This window comes from Lathyrus oleraceus, chromosome 6 (genome assembly GCF_024323335.1).
Source record: "Lathyrus oleraceus cultivar Zhongwan6 chromosome 6, CAAS_Psat_ZW6_1.0, whole genome shotgun sequence".
Taxonomy (NCBI): Eukaryota; Viridiplantae; Streptophyta; class Magnoliopsida; order Fabales; family Fabaceae; genus Lathyrus; species Lathyrus oleraceus.
In genome coordinates, this window is record NC_066584.1 from 91,104,005 (window position 1) to 91,112,285 (window position 8,281).

Genomic DNA, 8,281 nt, shown 5'->3' on the forward strand with positions numbered 1-8,281 from the left:
AAAAGGTCCTCCAGTGACTGAATCGTCCTCTCAGTCTGACCATCAGTCTGCGGATGATATGCAGAACTCAATCTCAGCTTAGTTCCCAAAGCCCTCTGCAAACCTTCCCAGAACTTCGATGTAAATCTAGGATCTCTGTCCGAAACAATACTCGACGGAATACCATGCAAACTTACAATTTTCTCAATATACAACTCAGCTAATCTCTCTAACGGATAATCCATTCTGATCGGAATGAAATGAGCCGATTTTGTCAATCTGTCAACAATCACCCAAATAGCTTCAAAATTCTTAATTGTCCTCGGTAAACCAGAAACAAAATCCATACTGATACTATCCCACTTCCACTCTGGAATAGCCAACGGTTGCATTAGCCCAGACGGCTTCTGATGCTCAATCTTTGACTTCTGACAAGTCAAACAAGAATAAACAAAACTCGCAATTTCTCTTTTCATTCCCGGCCACCAAAATAACTTTTTCAAATCATGATACATCTTCGTAGCCCCAGGATGAATACTCAGGCCACTACGATGTCCTTCCTCAAGAATACTCTTCTTAAGTTCGGTAACATCCGGAATACACACCCGATTACCAAATTTCAAAACACCATTCTCATCAACTCTGAATTCACCACCTTGACCTTGATTCACTAGAGTCAACTTATCAACCAAAAGCACATCGGATTTCTGACCCTCTCTAATCTCATCCAGAATACCACTCGTTAACTTCAACATTCCCAATTTAACACTATTGTGAGTACTCTCACACACCAAACTCAAGTCTCTAAACTGCTCAATTAAATCCAATTCCTTAACCATTAACATAGACATATGCAATGATTTCCGACTCAATGCATCAGCCACTACGTTTGCTTTACCCGGATGGTAATTCAAACCAAAGTCATAATCCTTCAGAAACTCTAACCATCTCCTCTGTCTCATATTCAGCTCTTTCTGATCAAACAAATACTTTAAACTTTTATGGTCACTGAAAACCTCAAATCTTGACCCGTACAAGTAATGCCTCCATAACTTTAGAACAAATACCACAGCTGCCAACTCTAAATCGTGTGTCGGATAGTTCCTCTCATGAACCTTCAGTTGTCTCGAAGCATAAGCTACAACCTGCTTATTCTGCATCAAAACACCACCCAAACCCAACAATGAAGCATCACAGTAAACCTCAAACGGTTCCGACGAACTTGGTAATATCAGAATAGGAGCAGTAGTTAACCTTCTCTTTAACTCTTGGAAACCTTCTTCACATTTTGAGTCCCAAACAAACGCTTGCCCCTTTCTAGTCAACATCGTCAACGGTAACGCCAACTTAGAAAATCCCTCAATGAATTTCCTATAATAACCTGCAAGTCCAAGAAAACTCCTTATCTCAGAAACTGACTTCGGAGCTTCCCACTTAGATACCGCTTCTATCTTAGAAGGATCAACAGCAACACCACCTCTTGAAATCACATGACCAAGAAAACTAACCTCTTCTAACCAAAATTCACACTTGGACAGTTTAGCAAATAACTTCTTTTCTCGTAGAACTTCTAAAACCACTCTCAAATGTTCAGCATGCTCTTCTTCAGATTTCGAATACACCAAAATATCGTCAATAAACACCACAACAAACTTGTCTAGGTACGGATGGAAAATCCTATTCATATACTCCATAAATACCCCAGGCGCATTAGTCACACCAAAAGGCATTACAGAATACTCGTAATGTCCATACCTTGTTCTGAAAGCAGTCTTCTGAATATCCTCAGTTTTCACACGTATCTGATGATACCCCGATCTCAAATCTATTTTGCTGAACACAATCGCACCAACCAACTGATCCATCAAATCATCAATCCTCGGCAAAGGATACCGATTCTTGATCGTCACTTTATTCAGTTGCCTGTAGTCCACACACAACCTCATAGTACCTTCTTTCTTCTTAACCAATAACACTGGTGCACCCCACGGTGACACACTCGGACGAATAAATTTCTTATCCAACAGATCTTCCAACTGACTCTTCAATTCAGTTAACTCAACAGCAGACATACGGTACGGAGCCATCGATATCGGCCTAGTACCAGGTACCAAATCAATCGAGAACTCAACTTCACGCTCTGGCGGTAATTCATTCACTTCTTCAGGAAACACATCAGGAAAATCACACACCACGGCTAGATCGCAAATCGCCAGTTTATCTTTAGCCTCCAAAGTTGCTAACAGCATAAACAACTCTGCCCCATCTGCTACTGCCTCATTCACCTGCCTTGCTGATAGAAACAAACTCTTTCCTTCCTTAATCTCAGGAAAGATCACAGTCTTATCAAAACAGTTGATATAAACTCGGTTAAACACCAACCAGTTCATACCCAGGATAACATCAATCTGCACTAGTGGAAGACACACGAGGTCCATCCCAAAGTCTCTACCAAAAATACTCAAATGGCAATTTAAACAAACTGAAGTAGTAGTCACTGAACCCTTCGCAGGAGTATCAATCACCATACTCCCATGCATCTCAGATATCTCTAATTTAAGTTTCACAGCACAATCCAACGATATATAAAGGAATGAGTCGCACCTGTGTCAATAATAGCCACAAGAGAAAAGCCATTAATATAACACGTACCTCGGATCAAACGATCATCTGCAGAAGTCTCAGAACCCGATAAAGCAAAGACCTTGCCTCCCGACTGGTTCTCTTTCTTCGGCTTAGGACACTGTGGACTGATATGACCCACCTCTCCACAGTTGAAACAAGTCATAGTCTTCAACCGGCACTCTGCAGCCAAGTGACCACCTTTGCCACACTTGAAACACTTCTTCTCAGCACTGGTACACTCATGGATACGATGTCCAGCCTGACCACATCTGTAACACTTAGCAGGGGCACTGGAGTCTCCCCCACTAGGTCTCTTCATCCCACTCTGTCTCTGGAAACCTTTGCCAGCTGCATACGGCTTCCCACGATCATTCTGATTCTTGCCTTTCCTATCAACCCTCTGCTGATAGCTCTCCGCTCTGGCCTTGGTATCCTGTTCAAAAATCCTGCAACAGTCAACCAAGTCAGAAAACACTCTAATCCGCTGATACCCAATAGCCTGCTTGATCTCGGGACGTAACCCGTTCTCAAACTTCACACATTTTGAAAATTCCCCAGTAGCCTCATCATAGGGAGTGTAATACTTCGACAGCTCTGTGAACTTAGCAGCATACTCAGTAATAGACCGATTGCCCTGCTTCAATTCTAAGAACTCTATCTCTTTCTTTCCTCTGACATCCTCTGGAAAGTACTTCCTCAGGAATCTCTCTCTGAACACCGCCCAAGTGATCTCAGCACCCCCAGCAGCTTCCAACTCAGTGCGGGTAGCAACCCACCAATCATCTGCTTCCTCTGACAGCATATGCGTACCGAACCTGACCTTCTGGTTATCGGCACACTCAGTCACTCGGAAGATCCTCTCGATCTCCTTCAACCACTTCTGAGCACCATCTGGATCGTATGCTCCCTTGAACATTGGAGGATTGTTCTTCTGGAACTCACTCAGTTGACGAGCAGCTCCCATTCCCACAACATTCGGATTCCCTCCAAGTACTCCCGCTAGCATACCCAGAGCCTCAGCAATCACAGCATCGTCTCTACCTCTTCCAGCCATCTCTATTCTGAAAGCCCAACGAGCTAAAACAATAAGTACTGATAGGGTTACACAACACCTATCCCGTACAGGGGAACAGAATAATTACGACTCGACTCGACCGACTATGCTCTGATACCACTAATGTAACACCCTTCTAACATACCCCAATAAATAATTAAAACAACCAAACATAAATCAGAGTATATATGCAATTTAAGGGTGTCACACTTGACACTTCACACCATGTTCCAATTTAACTCGTCATGCTCATTTATTCATCAAAATAAACATTTGCATAATTCGCAGCGGATAGAAATTAACAACAACATGCAAAACATGTAACACATTACATGTAAGGTTATTCAACAACCAAACCGAAAACAAGGCAAAACATCCCGTCCCGATGTTACATCTACCAGAGCATGACTCACTAAGGAACTACACTAGACTCCAAGGACTAGCTTCTACTCAATCACGACACGTTACCTGAAACATAGTTGTAAGGGTGAGTTCCTCAATCGATATAATAAGCATTATAAAATATCATGTAATGCTAAGTAAATGAACACATCTCATCACCCTAATCATATCACACATTCAGTAACGACAACATCAACTCATACTCATAATCATGCTCAACATAAACATCAAAACACACGTATAATATTGGAACACATCCATTCATATTATACACAATACATACATTATGCAATGAGACTCCATGCATGCGGTACCGACTATTCGTGAACACATAGTTCAACCTCACCGATCAAACCCAGATACGGCTACCAAGCTCACTAGTCCCACTCATTTGAGACCTAGTGACTCACTCACTAATTCCTCACCATGGGAATTAGCTACCACCCCAAGGGCTATGCTATGCATGCTAATCACCTAGCATGCAAACATCAACAACAATCCACAATAACTCACTCACTAATTCCTCACCATGGGAATTAGCTACCACCATAAAGGCCACAATATGCAAGCTAAATCACTTAGTCATGCAAACATCAACAATCATCCACAATGGACATATGCTCACACTCTAAGCCATAAACAGTCCATTCACAATTGCATACATAATAGATACATCCACAGCATTATGCATACAATCATACATCATCCACAGATTTATCACATAATCATATCATGCCACATAATCAATCACAGTATTAGCACGCTCTACTAATACCCCTACCGCTCAAAACAACGGGAAATGATCCCTATTATATCATACGCCAATATAGGCCAAACATCAAACATGCACACCACATTTAAATATAAATTTTTCACTTTTCACACAGTGTTAACCGGTTAACGCCCTGGGTTAACCGGTTAACGCAACACAGAACACGCTTCCTGGCAATTCACAACAGTGTTAACCGGTTAACACCTTGGGTTAACTGGTTAACGCAAGACAGACAGCAATATTTCACAATTCATAACAGTGTTAACCGGTTAACGCAAGACAGAAAGCTGTTCTTGCGCTAACACGAAGCAGAATGCAGAATTCTCCGCATTTTCTGCCGTTGGAGGACTTCCGGACCTCCGATTCCAATTCCGTAAAAAGCTACACTTTCGGAAAATCAAGACTCATCCAATTACAGATTCAATTACATCTTAAACATAACTTATTCATCTTAATTTTTCAGCATTCAACATCCCAATTAGGGTCAAATCAATGGCTTATCACTACCCATTACATGTTAACCCATAATACCCATTAAACGACGATAAACCCCCCTTACCTGAGTTAATCCGACAATCCTTTAGCTTCAAGCTTTTCCCTTCTTCAACCCTTGCTCTCTTGCTCTTCCTCTTTGCCCTTTTCCACTTTCTGTCGCTTCTCTGGTTTTCACGTGAAAAACCCTTTTTACCAAATGGAACTCTTTATATATATTCCAACTTATTATTCCAATAATAATAATTCCAAATAATATTCCTATAATAATCTAATTATTTAATTAAATTAATAAATATACTATTAACTTAATTTAAATAATTATCATATTTTATCGGGGTGTTACAAAATCCATCCAAATGATCCTTTGAAAAGAACCCATGTGCAAGTCCTTTATTTCTTGGCCAAATTGATCTTGGACTTTTTTGTAAAGGTGAGATCAAAGGGAACAACTTTCATGTTGAACACTTTTCCATTTGAAGCTTGGATCATGGTGAATTTTGAGGTGGAAGTTTGGAAAATCAAACATGTTTGAAAATTTTCTAAGTACCAAGTCAAATGTTCACTTCTTCCACCTTGAATAACTTATGCTATGGGCTTCAAATGGAAACAATTCCTTCATCAAAGTTGTATCTATTTAAAACATATTCAGTTTGATCAAAAATTTGACTTCATTTGGATTTGGCATGAAGGATTTATGCATTTAAAAGTTGAGGAAAATCACTTGTTCAATGGTAATGGCCCAAAATGACCTATAATCGTTTCTCTTGGCACATGTATTTGCAAGTTGAATTTGAACTTCTTACAACAAACAAAGTTGTAGAGGACATCTTTAATTTGATCATGGAACTTTAATGGATTTAATATCATAAAAATTGAGAATGTTATGGTCCTTGGAAGTTGATTTCCTAACTAGGGTTCAGACAAAATGACCTATAATCGTTCACCATAAAAGATGACTTTCCAAGCAAAACTAGATCTTGAACTCAACATGAAAGTTGTTTGGAATGTCATAAAGAGTAACGTTTCTCTTTAAATCATTTTCATATGATAACAATTGTAGGATATAGGGTCTAGGGAACCCCAGTTTTGACCAGTTGACTTTCTCTAGTCAACCACCATGAACCATCTTGCAAACTTGACATTATCTTCATATTTGGGACTCATGAAGGATAATATCTGTGTAATATGATGTAATATGAAGTATCCCTTGAAATATTTGATCAAATGGTGAAGAAACTTGCTGAGGAAGTCACACAAGATACCTAGATGAATTAGGGCTTCCAAGGCAAACAAGCTTCAAACTCTTGATGAATTCTTGATCAAAATGATATGTGAAGATCGCGGGGACCCATATATGATGTCTAGAACAAATGTGCACCATATCTTGATTAGTCTTATTGCATTGAGGGTCTCAAACCTTAGATATGAGCTTGATGGAGCATAGGTGAACTCACACACTACCTACAAAAGAAGTAAACTATACATTGGCATATTTTTGGAATTCTGGTTTGTAAATAATGAAAAATAAAGTATCATACAATCAAATGTTCTTGGTGATATCCCCCAATGTAAACCCAAATGAATGAGGGGTAAGGAGGATGCAAAGGTGTGATCCCAAAAGCTAATGTATATGATGAGATAACGTGAGGGATCTTAGGGTCAAAATTGGGGTCTTACAGATGATTGATCTTGATGATGACTTGATCCATCCCTTGACCTTTATTTGTGTTTGCCTTGTGTGTGATTGTTGCATTCATGCATACATGTGCATCATGACATCCATCACAGAAAATACATTTCAAGGAACTAAGGTCTTATTTGCAAATATTTTTAGACCATGGATTATGGACGAAGGAACACTAAGAAGTACAGATTCAGATGTCTTGATTTGAAAGAGCTAAGGAAGTTGTCATCTTTTGTATTAGATCCCTTGGACTTCAATCCACGTCATGAGAAGTTCTTGTATATGTTATCTACTGGTGTGGTTAAAGGACTTCTGAGTGTTTTGGTTCAATTCTATGATCCTCTCTACCGGTGCTTCACTTTTCCTGATTATCAGCTTGTACCTATGTTAGGAGAGTATGCCCATCTCTTGGGAATACCCGTATCTGACAAGGTACCTTTTAGTGGATTAGACGAGATTCCCAGATCTCATGTCATAGCCGAAGCTCTTCATCTGAATAAATATGAGATTGATGCTAATTTGGTGAAGAAAGGAGGTATTCTTGGGTTGACTTTTGAGTTCCTCATTGGTAAAGCTACTGTCTTTGCTCAAGCCGGTAGTATGGACGCTTTCGAAGCCATCTTTGTATTACTCATCTATGGTTTAGCTTTGTTCCCTAACATTGACGGTTTTTTTGATGTTAACGCCATTAGAATCTTCTTGATTGGGAATCCTGTTCTTGCTCTGTTGGGTGACATGTATTTCTCTTTGAATTTAAGGAATTCTAAAGGTGGTGGGACTATTGTGTGCTGTGTTCCTCTTCTGTACAAGTGGTTTATTTCACACTTGCCTCAGATGCCTGCTTTTTTGTAGAACAAACAATGTCTACAGTGGTCTCAGAGACTTATGTCTCTCACTAATGATGATATTGTTTGGTATGACTCTGCATTGGGTAGCTTGGATATTATTGACAGTTGTGGTGAATTCTCTAATGTGCCTCTCATTGGTACACAAGAAGGAATCAACTACAACCATACTTTGGCTCGTCGTCAACTTGGGTTCCCCTTGAGGGATAAACCTAATAACACTCAGTTAGAAGGTCTATTTTATCAAAAGGGTAAAGATCCCAAACTTTTGAAGAAGAGGATGATACATGCGTGGCATAATGTGCATAGGAAAGGAAGATTCGAGCTTGGTCCATGCAGATGTGTAGCTTTGAAAGCTTACACAATTTGGATGAAGAAGAGAGCATTGGAGCTTAAGATGCCGTACGCTTGTGAATGACCTATGT